This window comes from Felis catus, chromosome A1 (genome assembly GCF_018350175.1).
Source record: "Felis catus isolate Fca126 chromosome A1, F.catus_Fca126_mat1.0, whole genome shotgun sequence".
Classification (NCBI taxonomy): domain Eukaryota; kingdom Metazoa; phylum Chordata; class Mammalia; order Carnivora; family Felidae; genus Felis; species Felis catus.
This window is the reverse complement of record NC_058368.1, coordinates 36,827,498-36,849,339: the sequence shown is the minus strand read 5'-3', so window position 1 is coordinate 36,849,339 and position 21,842 is coordinate 36,827,498. Positions and strand designations below refer to the sequence as shown.

General features: G+C 38.6%; 1 long non-coding RNA gene across 2 annotated transcripts in view; it reads right to left on the bottom strand.

Moving 5' to 3' along the window:
- The window catches only part of LOC123384379, a 187,295-nt gene that overhangs the window by 56,268 nt on the left and 109,185 nt on the right, over positions 1–21,842 (bottom strand). The window contains exons 1-3 of one of the 2 annotated variants that reach the window (XR_006595398.1): positions 14,426–17,528; positions 12,031–12,420; positions 11,616–11,658 (exon numbers count right to left, since the gene is read on the bottom strand). This is a non-coding gene — a long non-coding RNA (uncharacterized LOC123384379). Of the gene's footprint in view, positions 1–11,615; positions 11,659–12,030; positions 12,421–14,425; positions 17,529–21,842 lie in introns of those variants that run through there. The other variant, XR_006595399.1, reaches the window with a different exon arrangement.

Here is a 21,842-nt window from a genome sequence, read left to right as displayed (position 1 = left end):
GGCTAAATGGGTAAAGGGCACTAAGGCTCCTGAAATCGTTGTTGCACTATATGCTAATTTGGATGTAAATTTTAAAAAATAAAAAAAAAAAGAACGGTCCTTTTTCAGTCTTAGAAATAGATGGGAGCAGAGAAAAGAGAGGTAGGTTTATGCATTGTGGCAAATGGTTTCGTTTTACATCTCCCTGTATTTCTTCCTCCAAGCAGGTAAAGAGCATGATTTTCAAGGCCTTCTGCATTTCTGTTCTTGTCAATGTCACTTCTGTCAATGTCCTCACACAGGTAATTAACCTTATCCTGATAAGCAATTTTGTCCCAAGAGCATGCTTTACTAGCCCTCTTATAGCTATTATATCCTGAACAGGAAGTGTGTCCACCTCCATGTTCCCTTCAATACCTGTCAAGGCTCTGCAAATATTATTAGGTAATAACTTCTCATTAGCATTTCCTTTGGCTTTATGATACTAAATTTAATTTTTCCATGACGCCAGCACATAAAATCAAGATATCACTTGCCAGGTCCTAAGTTCCTTATGATTCTAATAGATATAATTTCTGTTATTCTCCATGTCCCTAGCAACTCCCAGGATAAGCTGTACGTAGGAATTTTATCCCTACAAGTGTAGGGAATGGGATACCATTTCCAGGCCCAATAACAAGCCTAAGCCCTGGGAGTGTGACATTTTGTGACATTTCCTTCCAACCCCCTCATTTACCACCATAACACCAACTACCAGGGGCAGGAAACATATTTTAGGACAAAATGGTGAGGGCATCAGACAATGATTTAGCAAATGTGCCAAATAGAAACTTGACCTCCAAATTTGGCTTCTACAATTGTTGTTTTCTGTCCATTTCTACCAGCTGTTTTAACTACCCTGTTAATATGTGAGTTACTGGGTTCATGACATTTGCAATCTTTCCAATTTTATAGATGAGATTCAGACTATTTTAAAAATAATCCTTTCTTTTTATTCCTCTAGGGAGTAAAAGAACAAGAATGGAGTTTCAAGAAAGAGAACATAAATTTCACTTTTGGCTTCACTACTTATGCACTGCACATCCTTAGAAGAGTTATTCCATCTCTCTGAGCTTTAAGTGTCTCATCTGCAAAATTTAAATAATACTAATATCTACCTTGCTGGGCTGGTATGAAAATAGAATGGATAATGCATATAGAAAATTATTTGTGGTGCTCCTAGGTGGCTCAGTCAGTTAAGTATCCACTTCGACTCAGATCATGATTTCACAATTCATGAGTTCAAGCCCTGTCGGGCTCTGTGCTGACAGCTTGGAGCCTGGAGCCTGCTTCAGATTCTGTGTCTCCCTCTCTCTCTGTTCCTCCCCCACTTGCAGTGTCTCTCTTCCTCTCAAAAATAAACAAAGATTTAAAAATTTTTGAAAAAAAAAGAAAAAGAACATTATTTGTAAATATGGAAAACGTTCCCCCTCCCACAAAAGGGAAGAATTCTGGTATTGTCCTGAACTGTCTGTGGGAACATCTGAACAGACATGAGTGATGAGCCAAGTACAGCAACTTAAAGTAGTAGGCCTTGACTGTAATGACCTAGACCTGGAAGTGGAGGAATGTAACTATGTACTTATTTCTTCCACTCTATTCACCTCAGGAGAAAAGAACTATCTGCAAAACCTGTTAGGAAAGACAAAAGGTATTATTCAAAGTGATGCTGTAGAAAACATCTAACAGCAAGAGTAAATGATTTCTTACAAGTGTGTAGGTGAATGTAGGTGAAATATAATGCCATTTGGTAAACATATATGGATCAGATTTAAAAAAAAAACATGGAGGGGCACCTGGGTGGCTCAGTCGGTTGAGCGTCTGACTTTGGCCCAGGTCATGATCTCGCTTGTGGCTTCAAGCCCTGCGTTGGGTTCTGTGCTGACAGCTCAGAGCCTGGAGCCTGCTTTGGATTCTGTGTCTCCCTCTCTCTCTGCCCCTCCCCTGCTCATGCTCGCTCTCTTGCTCTCTCTCTCAAAAAAACATTTAAAAAGTTTTTTTAAGAAAAAAATATGGAAATATTAATAGTTGTCATCTTTAGGTAGTGGGATTATGACAAACTTTTATTCTTTTTTATATTCCTTCCATCAACATTTTTCTTTCCATTAATTAGCATGTATTACTTTGGTATTAAGATAAAACATGTTGGGGCACCTGGGTGGCTCAGTCGGTTAAGCATCCAACTTCCACTCAGGTCATGATCTCTTGGTTTGTGAGTTTGAGCCCCGTGCCGGGATCTTTGCTGAGCCTCTCTCTGCCCCTCTCTCACTGCCCCTCTCCTGCTCATGCTCTGTCTCTCTCTGTCTCAATAATATATTAAAAACATTTTTTGAAGTTTTTTTTTAAAGATAAAACATGTTATCAGGATGCTTGGGAGACTCACTCAGTTAAGCATCCAACTCTTGACTTCTGCTCAGGTCATGAGCTGAAGGTTCCTGAGATTGAGCTCTGCGCTGACAGCAAGGAGCCTGCTGGGGATTCTCTCTCTTCCTCTCTCTCTACTCCTTCTCTGCACTTGTGTGTGTTCATGTTCTCTCCTTCTCTCTCAAAATAAATACTTTTTAAAAAAAGTCATCTTAAAATAGAAAGATTATAAAATCTTAACGCTGTTTTTGTGTGTATGTGTGTAACTTTAAGTCCTAAAACCCAAATGTTTTGACCCTAGCTTTGCCATCTGCATTTCTTCCCACAATCATTTTATAAACATTCATGTGTCATTCTATCTTTTCTTCTTTTTCATCTCTTCTCACTCCCTAAGCATTTACGTTCCTGGCCTTTGATTCTCTATGATCAGTAAACCACTGTATATGATGTTGCTCCTTTTCACCTCACTACCTACTTCATCTCATGTTTTCATGAGTTTCCAAACCCACCTTTCCTCATCCCCATTCTCCACAACCTGGACATATGCACTATCCCAGTTTCAAATCCTTTAAGAACATACCCATTTCACTGCCTTATCTCCCTCTTTCTGTCTTTCTAAAAACTATTCAAGTATGGAGAAAAAACTGGGTTTTTTTAAAGTTTTTTTTAATGTTTACTTATTTTGAGAGAGAGAGAGAAAGAGAGAGAGAGAAGAGAAGAGTGCATGAGCAGGGGACAGGCAGAGAGAGAGTCTCAAGCAGGCTCTGTGCTGTCAGCACAGAGCCTGATGTGGAACCTGAACCCACAAACCGTGAGATCATGACCTAAGCAGAAATCAAGCCAACACTTAACCGACTGGCCACCCAGGCACCCCTCAAGTTTTAGCTTAAATTCCAGTTAGTTAATATACAGTGTAACTTTAGTTTCAGGTGCAGGATTTAGTGATTCATCTACAACATACAATTTAGTGATTCACACACAAAACCTGGTGCTTATCACAAATGCTCTCAGTAATATCCATCACCTATTTAACCCATCCTCCTGCCCACCTCCCCTCTGGTAACCATCAATTTGTTCCCCATTGTTAAGAGTCTGTTTCTTGGCTTGCCTCTTTTTTTTTCCTCTATGTTCATTTGTTTTGTTTCTTAAATTCCACATAATAGCAAAATCATATGGTATTTGTCTTTCTCTGACTGACTGACTTCACTTAGCATAATACTCTACAGCCCCATCTATGTCATTGCAAATGGCAAAATTTCATTCCACCAAAAAATTACTAGAACCGATACATGAATTCACTAAAGTTGCAGGATACACAGTCAATGTATAGGAATCTGTTGAATTTCTATACACCAATAAGGAAGCAAGCAGAAAGGGAAATCAAGGAATCAATCCCATTTACAATTGCACCAAAACCCACCAAAAATATACCTAGGAATAAACCTGACCAAAAAGGTAAAAGATTGGTACTCTGAAAACTATAAAACACTGATGAAAGAGACTGAAGATGACACAAAGAAATGGGAAAACATTCTTGCTTATGGATTGGAACAACAAATATTGTAAAAAAAAAAAAAAAGTCTATATTACCCAAAGAAATCTACACATTTAAGGCAATCCCTATCAAAATACCACCAGCATTTTTCACACAACTAGAACATATATAATCCTAAAATTTGTATGGAACCACAAAAGACTACAAATAGCCAAAGCAATCTTGAAAAAGAAAAGCAAAGCTGGAGGCATCAAAACCCCAGATTTCAAGTTATATTACAAAGCTATAGTGATCAAGACAGTATGGTACTGGCACAAAAACAAACATATAATATGATCAATGGAACAGAAAATTCAGAAATGAACCCAGAACTATATAAGCAATTAATCTTCAACAAAGCAGGAAAAAAATGTTTTTAGAAGACATGAAGACAGCCAATGGACACATGAAAAGATATTCAAGATCACTCACCATTAGGGAAATGCAAGAAAAAACCATAATGAGATATCACCTTATACCTGATAGAATGGCTATAACCAAAAAGGCCAGAAAAAACAAGAGTTGATAGGGACGTGGAGAAAAAGGATCCCTCATGAACTGCTGAGGGAATGTAAATTGGTATAGCCACTGTGGAAAACAGTATGGAGGTTCCTCAAAAACTTAAAAATAGAACTACCACATGCTCAAGTAATTCTCCTACTGGGTATTTACCCAAAGAAAACAAAAACACTAATTGGAAAAGTTACATGCACTTCTATATTTATTATTGCATCATTTGCAATAGCCAAGATGTGGAAGCAATCCAAGTGTCTCGCCATGGATGAATGGATAAAGAAGATGTGGCATGTGTATACACACACACACACACACACACACACACACACACACACACACACAGGAATTTTACTTAATCGTTAAAAAAGAGAGGGAGAGAGAGATCTTGCTATTTACAACAACATAGATGGACCTAGAAGGTATGACGCTAAGTGAAGTAAGTCCATCAGAGAAAGACAAATGCCATGTGATTTCCACTCACATGTGAAATCTAAGAAACAAATGATCAAACAAACAAAAAAAGAGACAAACAAACAAAAAAAAACACTCTCAAACACAAGGAACAAAGTGGTGGTGGCCAGAGGAGAGGGGGAGAGGTGAAATAGATAAAGAAGATCCAGAGAGCACACATATCTTAATGAGCACTGAGTTATGTATAGAATGGTTGTGTAGCAGTGAGTCCTGAGAGAGGGTCGGGACACAGAGGCTTTTCTTTCCAAGAAGCAGCTTTTCTCACCAGCACAAGCTCAGCAGGCTAATACCCAAAAGCCTGAGCCCAGAGCACAGAGGGGGGTTGCCTTTTGTACAACTTTTGCTCCTTTGTCTCCATATATGGTAACAGTCTGAATGGGCAGTCTATGTTACAGAGCCTTGAGGAATGTCACACACATGCACGTAGCCAGGTTGCCCTCCCTTGTCTTGAGGCTTCCACCATATTCCTGAGGTTTGGGGAGGTGGGGGGGGGGGGCTCTACCACAGTTGAATCATCATATTACACATCTGAAACTAATACAATACTTTGTGTCATACTTCAATGAAAAAATTGTCATTTTTAAATCGGTTTTTTTGACATATTGGTAACCCGTGGATTCTTATCTCCTCCCATTCCAGTGACCTGACCACCCACTAAAAGTTTTCCAACTGTGTTCATCCACGTACTCATTTCCTTCTAGCAGTAAATGAAATGTATTTGACTCCTTGCTTCGCTTTTTTCTATGCCCTTTGTATTATCTGGGTTTAATGTCTCAAACCAAGACTTCCACACAGTCTCAAAATTTATGTCCCTGATCAGTCTTTTTCTACAAACACGAAAATAACGTAACACAAACTTAATTTCACCACAAAATTTCTCTTCCACAAGGATTTGCATTTTGTTGCTATTGCCATCTTAAATACTCCCTCCACTACCTTTCAGCCCTGGCACTATCTCACCTCACACTGCGGGGCTCTGAAGAACATATTTCATGTTTCTGCAGTTAGGTTTTTTTTGTGCTTGCTAAGCAAATTTGACTGCAATTTACCTGGGCTAAAAGACAAAGCTTAATCACAGTTGAACTGATCCTGAAACTCTGAAAGATTTACCTTCTAGGAGTGAAGTGTTTACATTTCAAGGGGGAATAAAACCCTAAACAAACCCTGGGTTGAAATGTCAGAGATAATGGTCTTTTCTTCCCACTAGAGACATATATTTACATTCCAAACAATAAAAACTCATGATCCTCCTTAAGAAGAATTTGTTTCTAGTAGGGAGCAATGATTTCTCTTCATCTCCCAAGAGGGTATGGCCAATAGCTGTTCCCTCTCTTTAGAAGCCCCAGATTCTTAATTTTAGGCTTCCTCACGTAGCGGGCAGTTCCCAGTGTGTAGGATGACATCCGGCCCTCATCCCACTAACCTCAAAAAGGGAAATTTAGGCATAGAAAACAGGCCCAGTTAAGTAATAAGTAATTATTCTGCCCCAGAAATATCATATCCAATCTTAGGGCAATAGAAGTAAATATGGATATTGAACAGTTATCACATACTAGGTCCATCTAAGTAAACTCATTCCTCTGTTCCTCCCCAGCCGCGTCTCTAGTCCTTTAAAATGTTTCTTAGGGGCACCTGGGTGGCTTGGTTGGGCATCCAACTTTGGCTCAGGTCATGATCTCACAGTCTGTGAGTTTGAGCCCCATGTCAGTCTCTGTGCTGAAAGCTCAGAGCCTGGAGCCTGCTTCGGATTATGTCTCTCCCCTCTCTCTCTCTGCTCCTTCCCTGCTCATGCTCTCTCTCTCTCTGTCTCAAAAATAAATAAAAACATTAAAAAAATTTTTTAATGTTTCTTAAAAGGCCGTACTATATAGGAGATACATATATATACATATATATATATACATGTTCCTACAACCTGTGTCATCACTAATGCTTAATCTCCATGTGAATGTCTTCCTTCCTCTTTTTAATCAACTCCAATTCCTCTTTGCCATTAAAAATTTGAGAAGTCTACCCTGAGTAAAATCCTTCATGTTGCTCAGTTTATTAGACCATATATTTCAAGAGTCTTATGCTAGACTGGTAATTACACAATATACAATGTCAAGTTAACTCAATTTCAAGGCAGACATCCTTAACCCTATTTTAAATATAAGGAACCAGAATCTCAGAAAGATTAGGAAAATTGCCCACAGTCAGAGTTAGTAAGGGAAAGGACCATGACTCAGATCCTTGGGTGCTTAATATAGGGCTTGGCCATGTGAGTTTCTTTGACCAAAAAAATGTCATTAGAGGTGTCACAAGCCACCTCTCAGCAGAAGTGTGAAGGCACTTTGCATGCTTCCTTCTGCCACAAGTCCAGAATTTCCCTGATGGGGCTTTTTCATCAACCCTCAAACTTAGAGAAAAAGATGTAGATATAAGGTGCAGTCGAAAAAACATGATATGCAGGTACCAAACATAAGAAATAAATCTTTGCTAAAGCCACTGAAATTTCCACATTCTTTGTTACCATAATTTATTTTAGTCTAAGCTAACCAGACACAGAAATGGTTACAAAGAACAAAATGCAGCCAGAACAATACCCTAAAATATGTAGTGCCAGATACTGGGCTACTAGAAAGGAAAATTATTTTTGGAGAAAGAAAACAATCTGTGCCACACAGGAGCAAATATCTGGTGGAACTGTCCCCTCCACTAAGCTGAAGGGCAGATAACATACCTGATCATCTTGTGACTTCAAACAAAGAATAAGGAAAAAGAATATTGCTAGCATGAACTGGTTGCTATTGGCTGCTTGTGGCAAGGTGCTACAAGAAGATGAACAGAGGGAAGAAAGTGGCCAATTTGCAAGAGAATTGAGAGGTATGGGGAGCCAAAAGAGAGTAGAAATTTCAGGCCTTGAAGAAGCACAAGATGCAAGTTGTCTTTATTTCTAACTGGTAAATAATAAATCTGAAAATAAAGGCTGATTAAAACTCAGTTTCATTTTAAAGACCAAATTAGAGTCTTTTTGTAAAAAAGGAAAAAATAGCTATGTATTAATTAAGACGGTAAACAGCAAATTTCTTCTGTTTTACAAAATGGTTCAAGAAAAAAAGACTAAAGGTATGGCTCTCCTATGAACATCCAACAACTACAAGGTGCCTGTTATAGGCAGAATGTTTCCCAAATATGTCCATGTCCCTTCTAATCCCCAGTGAAAATATATATTACTTTACAGAGCAATATGATTAAACTAAGGATTTTAAAATGAGATTTTTCTGAACTATCTGAATGGGACTGATGTAATCACAAAGGTCTTTGTAAGTAAATGGAGACAGGAGATGTATCAGAGAAGGAAATGTGATGAGGGAAGCAGAGAGATACAAATGTAATCCTTGAATATGAAAGGGGCCATGAGCCAAAGAATGCAAGGAGCCTCTAGAAGCTGGAAAATGCAAGAAAACAGATTTTCCCCTAGAACCTCCAGGGAAAAAAACACAATCCTGCCAATACCTTGGTATCAGCCCAGTGATAACCATTTTGGACTTTTGACCTCTAGACCTGTACAATGACAAACTGGTATTAAGACTATTATTGGGGGGCTCAGTCAGTGAGCATGACTCTTGATCTCGGCTCAGATCATGATCCCAGGGTCGGGGGATGGAGCCCCACGTCTCAAGAGTTTAAGATTCTCTCTCTCTCTCTCTCTCTCTCTCTCTCTCTCTCTCTTTCTCCCCCTCCCCCCCCCCCTCCGTCTCTCTCTCTCTCTTCTCTCTCTCTCAGGGTGCCTAGGTGGCTCAGTTGGTTAAGGGTCAGACTTCAGCTCCAGGCATGATCTCACCAGCTCTTGAGTTCAAGCCCCACATGGAGGAGTACAGAGCCTGCTTGAGATTCTCTCTCTTTCCCTCCCTCTCTCTGCTCTTCCCGCACTGGCACATATGTGTACTCTCTGTCTTAAAAAAAAAAAAAAAAGAAAAAAAAGACTATTAACTATTGTTAAGGATTTTTTTTAACATTTTTATTTTTTTTAAGTTAGTGCAGAGCCCCCCAACAAGGCAGGCTCGAACTCATGAACGGTTGAGATCATGACCTGAGTGAAATCAAGAGTCAGACACTTAACTGACTGAGTCACTCAGGTGGGTGCCCCAAGGATATTTTTTAACCCTAAGTTTTGTAGTAATTCATTATAGTAGCAATAGAAAACTAATACTGTAGCCATGACTAAGTTGAGAAAGACAGGCATGTCTCAAAAGGAGCTGTTGGTATAGCTGTTAATCAACACTGATTTTATCAACAAATTAATAAAAAGCTGATTCAGTTCTTTTTTTTTAATGTTTATTTTTGAGAAAGAGAGAGACAGAGCATGAGCAGGAGAGGGGCAGAGAAAGTGGGAGATAAAGAATCTGAAGCAGAGTCCAGCCTCCACACTGTCAGCACAGAACCCAACACGGGGCTCAAACTCACGAACTATAAGATCATGACTTAAGCCAAAATCAGATGTTTAACTGACTGAGCCACCCAGGGGCCCCAAAGCTGATTCAGTTCTTAAGAGAACTGCAACATCAAAAGAGTCATGAATCTAGACGAAGAGAGACTGTGACTATTTGATAACTGAAATGTTCCTTTGAGTTCAGTGAGGAGGAAGCCGACTAAGAAAGCTGCTCAGTCCTCAAGCATAGCATACTCTCCAATTACTTCGCTAGCATGACAGAAGAACATAAATGAAAACGGAGGGGCCTCCAAGAGAATGGAGTCAAGTGTCCCAAGAGTCATGTAGAGCAATGGACGGGGGCATGAGCGAGAACTATTCCCAACTTCGCGTTAGGGGTCCCCATCACACATCCCAACATGATTTCAGAATTGTTATGGTGACTTCTTGTGCCTTCCACTCTTTTCTTTTTCAGATGGAGCTATTTGTCATATGCAGTCCCTATTCTTCTACCGACTATGTAGGAGAATATGGGGGGTGAAGGAGTGACTTGTTTTTGTGTGTTTCTTTCTTTTCTAATAAATCTCCCGCTCAAGAAAGACCACACCAGCAGCTGATGTGGAAACTGTCATATAATCCCAGACTTTGAGCCTAATAGGACGGAACTTTTAGATTGTCTCTATTAGAGAAGAACTCTATCATTTCATGTATTTTAGGTGCAGAAGGGAGATGAGTGAACTTTTGTGACCATGTAGTAGGCTAAGACAGAGTTTATTACAGTTTCCAAATATTTTATGCCCCTCCCTGTGGAACAGTTGTACTGCCTTGCCTTGTTGATGTCAGGCATGCTTACAGTGACTTGCTTAGACAGTAAAATATGAGTCCAAGTAAAATATGTCACTTCTGAGGAGAAGCTTTAAGAGACACTGTAAATCTAGCGAGTCTCTTCTTTCTCTCTGCCACAAGCCCTGCAACGCTGCACAGAGGGGCTGCTTTGTCAGCTTAGTAGAGACACTGTGAAACTGAGCTGTAGATGATGAATGACCCACAATTAAGATGTAACACAAGCAAGCAATGAAGCTTTGTGGTTGTGTAAACTACTCTAATTGTGACTGTGGGGTTGGATGTTACTTCAGGTACAATATCCTAAGCTTACGCAGTAGAGGTCAAAGAAAAATGACTGGAGACCACTGTCCCTACTAGAATGACCCAACGCTATTAGATATGTTTGATTACTTCAGTTTAATAAAAGGCTCTGACCAAAGGACAATGTAAAAATTACTCCATGTTCATGTGTGGTTTAGAATGTTTGTGATGGGTGCTAAATTTTGTATTTAAGAACAGCTGCAAGAAACTTCCACATAGTACTAGATGAGCCCAGAGAGAAAGCAATCATTCACTTGGGCAAAAATTTTTTTAATAACAAAAGATGAGATATAATCTGTGCTCCAATCTGGTGAAATGTTAGAGTCACAATTCTTCCATAACAAATGGTAGATGTCCAATATGACACAGAGAAGAAAATAAATGAGGCTTTGACATCACAATCATGTATTTAATGATCATATTGTGTAAAAGGCTAATATCCATGAACCAACATGACTTATTTGCAATAGCGCCATCACAAAGTCATTGAATATGCATCACCACATATTTCTAAAGCACAACCACAAAGCTAATCCTTACAACTCATTCACACAGCAGAAGTCTGGACTTGTAATAATCAAGCTCCATACACATACATGTCAAAACCACGGTGGTGAGTATCTGGCTCAGAGAAGGCAGCGCTATGGATTATATCACAAGGAATGCTTGCTCCCTCACTGAAACACCTGAGTAAAAGTAAAATTATGACATGAACATCAAGTGTGTTCTTAAAAATAAAAAAATTTCCTAAAGTCCCCATAAAGACAATCATGGAAGCCAGGAAGGCAGTCCCATCCTCTCGTTGATGTTGAGGGGGAAGGGGCTGATAAGGGTCTGAGATTGCTGCTGCTGCTGCTGCAGATGTGGCTGGTGCTGCCACTGCTGTTACTAGTGTTTCTGATTTAGGTCCAGATCTTACTCCTCTCCCCACTGTTTCACTGAGCTGCTGCCCATTGTCTACAGGCTTTGTGCTGTGTTTAAACAAAGGCTATGCTTTGAAGAGACTGAATAAGAAGCAAAGTAGCAATGACTTTTGGACTTTGGATTGTATGCTCCTCAAACTCAACAACATGCCTTGAGCACTGTGCACAGAGGCTCGAAGGCATGCCTTTGAAAATGCAAAATGATTTCAATATTGCTCCTATAACTCACCTGAGGAGGTGGTAAGTGTTGAAGCTTGCCTCCAGATGCTCACCTACAGAGAAGAAACTGACAATGAGTAATACAAAAGCTGCCAAGAATAGGAAGCACAAAAGAGAGTGGCTTTTATTAATGACGTATAAACTTAATTAGACCTTTCCTTCCAACTAAATATTAGTAAGAATACTATGCTCAACCTATAATATGCAACAAGATTCCCAAATACTATACTATTACACATTTTTAATACTATGATATGTTGGCATAGATAGAAAATATTTTATGGCACTGTGACATAAAAAATACCAATTATTTTAGCTGGTAAAATAGGAGTCACAAACTTAACTGTAAGAATAAGATAATAACTTAAATAAATAACTTAAATACTCTGTGAATAGCAATAATCTGTGGGCCCAATGAAACATACCTGCTGGACAGACTGGTCCAAAGACCCACATTTCCAGTCTGGGCTAGTCTATTTGATCCCCTCCAGTCAATAGCCCTCTCTGAGATACCAAAGGAAAACACCAATGAAAGGGAGTTGTTTTAACCTGAAACTATAAAGGAAAAATATGTATTTTGTCATCAAGTACCAAGACTATAGTAAGATGCCTCTTTTACAAATAAATGTATATAATGGGTTAATCTTTTGAAGATATTCTTAAATTTCAACTAGAAACTGAATATTATTTTACAGAACTATTTTGCGGGAAGCATAATGTGATGGGAAGTACACATAACTGGGATTTAAGAGACCCAGATTCCAGGCCTTGGCTCCACTATGTCGCTTTCCAGAGGAAACAGGTGGGGTTTGACTCTGAAAGATGAAATAAAAGACAAAAGTGACTAATTTTCTTCTTCTTTTCTTTTTTTTAAATTTCAGAGAGAGAGAGGGAAAGCACACGAGCAGAGGAGAGGAGCAGTGTGGGAGGGAGAGAGAGAATCCTAAGCAGGCTCCACACTCAGCTTGAAGCTGAACACAGGGCTTGATCCCACGACCCTGGAATCATGTCCTGAGCCGAAATCGAGAGTCAGACACTCAACCAACTGAGTCACCCAGGCGCCCCATGACTAATTTTCTTTAATTAGAGGGTTTTTCCCTTTGTTTATTGGGTAATTGTTCATTGAACGGTTACTGCAGTGAGTGAACTTCCATGGGTTGGGGTGGATCAGGGCAGAGGATTCAAGACAATGGACCAATCCAGAGTTAATAGTTTCCTAGGGTCCTATCAAATTCATGAGGAAATTATAAAACTCAGTGTGATTGGGATATAGTTGAGTAAATGGTGAAAATACCTTAGAAAACAAGATTGGCGGTGGCTCTCTTCAAATCTTTGAATGGCTTACAGGAGATGAAGATTTTAAACCTACTTATATAGTGCTCAGGGACAGATTTCATAGGAAGGTGGGGTATTCAAAGGGGGACGTGAGTAGTCGGCCTCAACTCCATTCATTTCCCACCGTGGGCAGTGTACGTCATCATTCACAGGTTCCGAATTTGCGAGTTCACCTACTTGCTAAAATTTACTTGTAGCCCCAAAATCAATGCTCGCACTGATTCCACAGTCATGGTCACTCATTGGCATGTTCACACAGAGAGCTGTGAAAGACTGAAGTCATCTGCCGCACACGTTCCCAGTTGAAATGGAACAAGCAACCTACGGCCTTTTTGTTTCAGCTCTTTTACTGTAAACAAGTATTCTTTTCTCAGTCTATTTCATGCCACATATTTCATATTTTCATGCTTTATGATGGTGATTTTGCTGTTAAAATGGCTCCCCAAACACAGTACCGAAGTGCTCTCTAGTGTTCCTAAGCACAAGAAGGCTGTGATGTGTCCCATGGAGAAAATACACATATTAATCCTCCTGGGTTATAGTGCTTTTGGCTATGAGTTAAATGTTAATGAATCAACAATACATATTAAATAAGGTATCTTTAAACAGAAACACACAAGCAGAGCCTGGGTGGCTCAGTTGGTTGAGCATCCAACTCCTGATTTTGGCTCAGGTCATGATCTCATGGTTCATGAGTTCCATCCCCGCATCTGGCACAGAGCCTGCTTTGGATTCTCTCTCTCCCTCTCTCTCTTCCCCTCCTCCAGCTCATGCTCTCTCCCTATCTCAAAATAAATAAATAAGTTTTAAAAATTATTAAACAGAAACATACATAAAAGAAAACTATGTTGGGGCGCCTGGGTGGCGCAGTCGGTTAAGCGTCCGACTTCAGCCAGGTCACGATCTCGCGGTCTGTGAGTTCGAGCCCCGCATCGGGCTCTGGGCTGATGGCTCAGAGCCTGGAGCCTGTTTCCAATTCTGTGTCTCCCTCTCTCTGCCCCTCCCCCGTTCATGCTCTGTCTCTCTCTGTCCCAAAAATAAATAAACGTTGAAAAAAAATTAAAAAAAAAAAAAAAAGAAAACTATGCAATGACCGTTTAACAAAAATGTGACCAGAGGCTGGAAGGAACCTGTCCCTGTATTTCCCTTAGGGGCACTGATTCAGTGTTCAGGGTGACTTTATAAAACATAACTACCACAAATAACAGGAAGTGTTAAATGGCAATTTTATTATCTCTTAAGAATAATGCCATGGAAAGGTTTCATATATCAGATCAAAGAACAGCAAAGAAGCCACACAGTGACCTTTCCAACCTCAAATTCTAATACTTAGTGAAAAATTGATTCAAGCCTCAGATGGGCAGTTAGATTAAATAATTTTCCCCTTTGAGCTCCCCCAAATTCCCTAATTCACCAATTGGTCAGAGGGCTGATTCAGTCTCAGATTCCACTTTTATATAATATGAGTGTTGGAAAAAATAATACCTTGGATTTCTTCCTAGCTCCAAAGTTTCATTATTGAAGAAAAAGATTTTCTTAACATTCTTCTGGAAAAATACACATTTTGTCATTAAGTACCTTGACCATAAAGATTTCTCTTTTAAACATCAAATTCTATTCCATATTTTTCTTACTTTCTACTCAGTATTTCATCTGTACAAATTTTCCTCTATAGAAACTTGCATTTCCTATTTATGATCTTCTTTTTTAAGTCGGTTACTATCTTTAATTCACTGGTACAGGAAAAGACTCTCAAAGTTTTCCTACATATCAAACATTCCATACTTCTAAGGAAGGACCCAAATCTCTTTGCCTTCCCCAGGCTACCTTTGCTCATTCTAAAGAACTAGATTCAAAATGTTGTAATGGATAATGTGCCATGGACCTTGATCTTAAACCAAACAGGTAATAAGCTTACAAAAAACCTACAGAGCATCTCTATTGAAGTGAAAACAGCCTTGGAGTAACAAATCTTATTTTCCTATAACCCTATCTTTAGGACAAGCACCTTAACCTCTTGAGTGGTTCCCTCGAAAAAACTCAGAACACATCTACGACAATTGTGACCACTTTTAAAGCAATTCATAGCTAGGTTGGCAGCAGTAAACCATGAATTTGCCTGAACTGGGTAAGAACACAGTCCATTAAGTGATAACATCTGGACAGCAGCCAGGTTATCCATTTTCCTTATTCCCAAGGGGGTTAAAACACAGATCTGAAATTGTGTAATTATCTGCATAATTTAATATTATACATCTCATACAAAGAAGAAATGGGCTTGTAGGTGTGAGTGCCTTTGAAGAAGACAAAGCAATACACAATGAAGAAAGATGCAAAACAGGAAAGGGAAAAAAAATACAACAGAGAGGGAATACTGTATCATAATTAATAGGATAGAAGAATCAATACAATAATTTAAATAAAGCAACTCAAATTGGTGCAGCCATGTTTGTCTTCCCCATTAAGCTCTGTATATCTTGGTGATAATGATACCATTAAGTATCTCTGAGTATCTTAATGATAACTACATCATTTAAGATAGTATGATTTAATCATATATGGATTCATAAACATGGTGCCTAGATTGTAGGAGCCTGTTAATAAATGTTGAGTTTAACTGAATTGAAGGCTTTTATTATTTTGGTTACTCATATCACTACTTTTCAAAAAATTATGACACTCTCAAAGGAAGCATCAGGGTCTCTTAGATTAGAACACATGAGTGGCCTATTGTCAATCCAGAATAACTTACCAGCCTGGGGTGAATGGAAGGGTGAAAAATACTAGTGAAAATGTAAATAGAAATATACCACCCTTTCTTCCCTAAAATAAGATTTATTGATTTGTCCTTAAATGTGCCAAAATATATTTGCCTTCACCTAGAAGCTTCAACAGATTGTTGAGAGAACATCAGTAAGTTTAATACCTTATTAAGCTAGTATAAAATCTAAGATTGACAGTTATAATTATTTTATTTTGTCATGAAATTATGATAGGAAACCTTTATATTGTGATCATGGACACCAGTAAAGTCCCCTACCTCATCTAAAACTAAGTTGTTTTATATCATGAACAAATTGTAAGGAAATCCTTTATCATCAAATTAATCTATTAATCTTATAAACAAAACTGAAAAGAGGATGATTACATTGCTGTTCACATCACAGATTCACTTCATTATATTCAACAACAAATACTTATCCAATAGCTACTGTATACTTGGTGAGAGATTAGAAAGACTGGTAAATCATAATTCCTCCCCTCAGAGAGATTAGAATCTTTTTGAAAATCTAAACAATTAAGTAGTGTGGATAATATAGTCTCATAAATACTGTACCAGAAGTAAGCATGGCATGTTGGGATGGGGAGGGATGGGTGCAAACATAGGGGAAACATAAACTAACTTGGAGCAGTTAAAAAAGTAATGACCAGAAATGTTTTCTGTAGACTGCTGAGCCATATATATTAAGACTATTTTATTTCAATTCTGCAAATTTGAAAATGTCTCACATGAAAGAGGCTGTTTATACACACACACACATACACATACACACACACACACAAACATGCACATGCACACACTAGGCATCATAGCAAAGTTATCTTGTAAGACATTCTTTCAGTGCCCCTTGGCTAAACCAAATGTGACCTTTAATGATCCAGGTAAAGGTCTTATCCAGAGAGAATATTTCAAAAATCAACGTCTACTCTGTAAAATATAATTGATCTTCAATCTAGATTGACAGCAAACTCACACTTGCTGGGAAAGCTGATGATACCACTCTTATCAACACCGCTGGCCTTTTCTACTATAAAAAGTGCACCAGTGTACTATTTGCAAGGTCAAGAAAGTAATTTGCAGACTACACAAAAGAAGCATCACTTATAGAGGGAAGGAACAAAAACACCAGTAAAATAATTCCAGAAACTGTCACAGCAGCTTGCATCATCTGATATCTGGTAATCTTGAAAGTGATCATATTTAGATGATCCAGAGAAAGATGCCTCCAATTAATCTATTTACAGGTATCAATGGCCACAGTGCACAAGGTTTTCTATTATCACCCTTTATCCATAATTGGTAATAATATTATGCAAAGAGTTTTTATCCAAGACTATTTAGGCCAAAATGTATTATTCACATTTACAATGACAACACTGTTGATGTTACTGGGATTTATTATGAATATCTCTACTTAGACCCTATATGACAGTAATATGACTGCTGTAAAAAAATGGATTAAGGTCACAGAAATCAATTTCCAGTGCATAGGTGATTCTCAAATTTTGACATAAATCAAATTATTGCAAGACTAATCTAAACAAAGATTGCTCGTCTCTATCTCCAGATTTTCTGATTCAGTAGATCTAGGGTGAGATCCAAGGATCTGAACTTCCAAATTCCCAGGTGAGGTTAATTCTGCTAGTCTGGAGACTAGACTTGAAAATAAGCTACTCTAAAATAATACAACAATTGGGGCTCCTGGGTGGCTCAGTCTTAAGCATCTTACTTCGGTTCAGGTTATGATCTCTGGGTTTGTGGGTTTGAGCCCCATGTTGGGCTCTGTGTTGACAGCTCAGAGCCTGGAGCCTGTTTCAGATTCTGTGTCTCCCACTCTCTTTGCCCCTCCCCTGCTCACACTCTGTCCCTCTCTCTCAAAATTAAATAATAAAACATTAAACATAAATAAATTAAATAGAATAAAATAACACAACTACTTAAAATTGCCAACAAATTTACAAATGTAGTCTCCAGAGCACATAAATGGCCAAACAGTAAAAGTAAATTAATAAGCTTATTAGGACATCATGAAAAATATTATAATATAGGCATTCCTAGGGCTCCTTAGAAAGACAGAGAAAAGTCATTTATATCACAGTGGGAAGAGTGTTAGAAAACATTCCTAGGGGCGCCTGGGTGGCGCAGTCAGTTAAGCGTCCGACTTCAGCCAGGTCACGATCTCGCGGTCCGTGAGTTCGAGCCCCGCGTCGGGCTCTGGGCTGATGGCTCGGAGCCTGGAGCCTGTTTCCGATTCTGTGTCTCCCTCTCTCTCTGCCGCTCCCCCGTTCATGCTCTGTCTCTCTCTGTCCCAAAAATAAATAAACGTTGAAAAAAAAAAAAAAGAAAGAAAACATTCCTAAAGGAAGATGCTGTTAGGGTCATTTTGAAAGAAAGAATTACTGGGGCACCTGGTGGCTCAGACTTTAAGCTTCTGGCTTTGGCTCAGGTCATGGTCTCATGGTTTGTGATGTGAGCTCAAGCACTGCAACAGGTGAGTCCCGCTTCTCTCTCTCTCTGCCCCTTGCTCACTTGCACTCTCTCTCTCTCTCTCAAAAAGAGGAAGGGAGGGAGGAAGGGAGGAAGGAAGGAAGGAAGGAAGGAAGGAAGGAAGGAAGGAAGGAAGGAAGGAAGGAAGGAAGGATGGATTACTATGTAGGAGAGGAAGAATATTTTAGGTACAGAAAGTAATATATGAGAAGAGTCAGAGACCTCTGGGTTTGAACTTACTTGCATTTATTCTAAGTGTATCCATCATCAAGTTTTATTATCCCTCAGTAAAATGAGTCTAAAAATAGCACTTTTACTATGTGGATCTGTTTTGTGATTACATGAGATAATATACATAAATGCAAAACTTGATGCCAGTTTCTGAGTATGTGCTCACTAAATGCTGGCTACTGATTGATTAAGATGAAGTGGTTATTGTTGGGTGTTTTGTTTTGTTTTGTTTTGTTTTGTTTTGTTTTGTTTTGTTTTCTACAAAGCAATAACATATTGTGACCCGTGCCAGATGCTATATGTAGATCCTATGACTCATGTGCAAGGCAGTAAACGTTGAAGATAGTTATAGAATCTATTTTACGTGGAGCTTCCTCTGTGCTTAAGCCAAGTAGTTTGCAAGTGATCACAGAAGTTGTAAAAGTCCGTTGAAGGGTTTTCAGCTGGGAAGCTGTAAGATTAGGTATGCATTTTAGAAGGCTCAGTTCTGTAGATATATGACAGGTGAATTCATGGAATTTAGGCCATAAGCAGGAAGATCAGTTGGGGAGCCACTGAATAATCCAACCTAAACTCAGGCAACAACAATGATGAACTTGAAGAATAAAAAGTGGATTCAACGGATACTTGCAATATACAGGAGAGTAAAGATGGCAGTTGGGTAAGATAGACTCATCAAAGACTGCTTGCAAGTTTCTCTTAAAATTTAAAAAAGAAACACAAAGAAAACTCAAGGTTTTGATCAAAAATACACTTAAATCTATTTATATGTACATAGTGGGTTACACCAATTCTGCCAATTATCCAAGACACAACAGGAATGCAGAAGGCTAAGAAAAATGAACAAACAGATGTCATTACAAGTTCAGGAACTGCATAGAAATATCAACATTTCTTCTCTTAGAAATAAATCTTTGTAATTATATCTCAAATTCTAGCAAAAAAATGAAGTGTTTCACATATCACTGTCAATGAACACTGAGTAACTGTACTTTAAAAAAAAAAAAAAGCACAAAAGAAAGCAATGTCAGACTTTACCTATCCTCGCACCCATCTTTTTCCTCTTGCCCCCACCAGCCCCAACCCTCACCATCACAATGGATGTCCCTGACATATGGATTTCTGTGTTCAACCATTTTGGCCTATCCCTATTTACAAGGATCACTGAGTACTGCAAAAACTCTAGATGGCTTTCTCTTGCAAGGCTTCTTAATCTTTTTTAGGTTTGGGGCATTTTTTTTTTAATTTTTTTTTTCAACGTTTATTTATTTTTCAGACAGAGAGAGACAGAGCATGAACGGGGGAGGGGCAGAGAGAGAGGGAGACACAGAATCGGAAACAGGCTCCAGGCTCTGAGCCATCAGCCCAGAGCCTGACGCGGGGCTCGAACTCACGGACCGCGGGATCGTGACCTGGCTGAAGTCGGACGCTTAACCGACTGCGCCACCCAGGCGCCCCGGTTTGGGGCATTTTTGATGAGATGATAAGACTTACAGCTAAACTCTCTCCCCAAAGAGGGACTGGGTACAAAGTCTGCATTCACAGCTAAAGGTGTATAATCCCCATATGTGGAATTACTACTACAGGGAATAGAACATACACAATTACAAAGTGGACACAAGGCCACAGGATAAAACAATACAAAAACAGAAAGACTTTTGTTATGTAGCTAAATCAAAATCCTCTAAGGGCAAGGTTATGTAAGGTCCTAACAATGGATATAAGGGAACTGACTTAGAAAATAAACATCCCAAATGTGTTTTTTAACAACAAAATAAATTATACACTGATATCAGGCAAGAGACCAAGGAAACACCTTGTAATAACACCGAGGGCAAAGTTAAGTAACATGAATCGTAGATAAAAGAAATTAGCCTGTGAAGTTTTAATTCTTCCTGTTTTTAGAAAAGATGCTCCAAATAAAAGAGCCATAATTAAAACCTTCATAAAGATTACATTCTAAAGACTTTAATCATTAAGGACTCATTCCAAAGTATGTCTAGGGTAGAAAGAGTATTTTAGAAAAGAAATTATCATTAGAAGTGATTCCTTTAGAATAAAATAGAATTACATTTGCTTCATATAACTAGAACCATTTCTATCCAAGTCAAGCACCACTGGAAAGAACCGAGATAAGAGCTGAGGAAAATTTTCATTAATATTTATTTAACTGTGAAACCCCATCAATCTCTTTCCCATCCCCCTCCTAGAACACCTTCCAGAAGATGACCCAAAAGCTGCTTCATCAATATATCCACTTCTCTCCATCATCCTCAGCACTACCATAGGCCCCTACTTAATTTTTTTTGTTTTTTTTTTTTTAAATACACATTCTCTTCAATAGATCACCACTCTTTTTGAGAGGTTCTATTGGTATAATAAATGTTAGACAGGAATGAATGAGGTAGGTCGTACATATTTCCCTCCACTTCTGTCACTTTATTCTTTACAACATACACACAAGTTTTTAAGTGCATATCAGATTGTAGTGAAGCATTGGAAATAGATGTAGGAAAAACTAAAAGAGAAAAAGTTAAATTCTCTAGCAAACATGACTTTTCTTGTAGTCAAAGGGAACAGCATTTAGGAAGTAAAAATCTTTATAAAACATTCATCCCTCGTGAATATTCCCAGTTTCTAAATGTGCTCCCCTATCTTCAATTCTATCCCCATAAATACTCTACCAATTCCATACAGAACAGTCTTTCCATCTTTTAATCTCTGTCCTCTTTGAGGAAACTTCCCCACAAAATACAGTTATTGATTTCACTGCAACATTTCATCTCCCACGTCCACAAAGAACTGTTACAGGGTCAGCAAAAGAAAAACCAAGGTGGCTTTGGCAACCAGGTTCTACAGAGCAGTCAGAACGTGAATGTCAGTCCAGCCCACCTGACTTCTCTTCACCAGTGTGGTCTCAGGTAAGTGTACTTGTTTTTCCAGTTGTTAAAAGCAGGTAACGTATTAATCACCATACCTAGCAAAAACCACCCACATGCACGCGCATGCACACACACACACACACACACACACACACCAATCCCCAAAGTAAAAATGATTGTTCCTCAGAGACAGTACAATCCAGATCCATAAGGAAAAAGATAAGTATGTTTTTAATTGTCTGATGATTTATATGGCTGCCAGTTGTAGTTTTTATTTTATTCTATTTCATTTCATTTCATTTCATTTCATTTCATTTCATTTCATTTCATTTCATTTCATTTCATTATGCAGGACAGTGTATGTTCCTTTATTTATACCCCTACTTTCAAACTGTGCCCTCTCTGGCTTAATGAGGATAAAAATAAGGCTATTTTCTTGATTCACAAATGTTTAACATTCTGAAATAATCATTTTAGTCACTTTCAAAGGCCTGATTTAAAATCATGAACAAGGCATCTT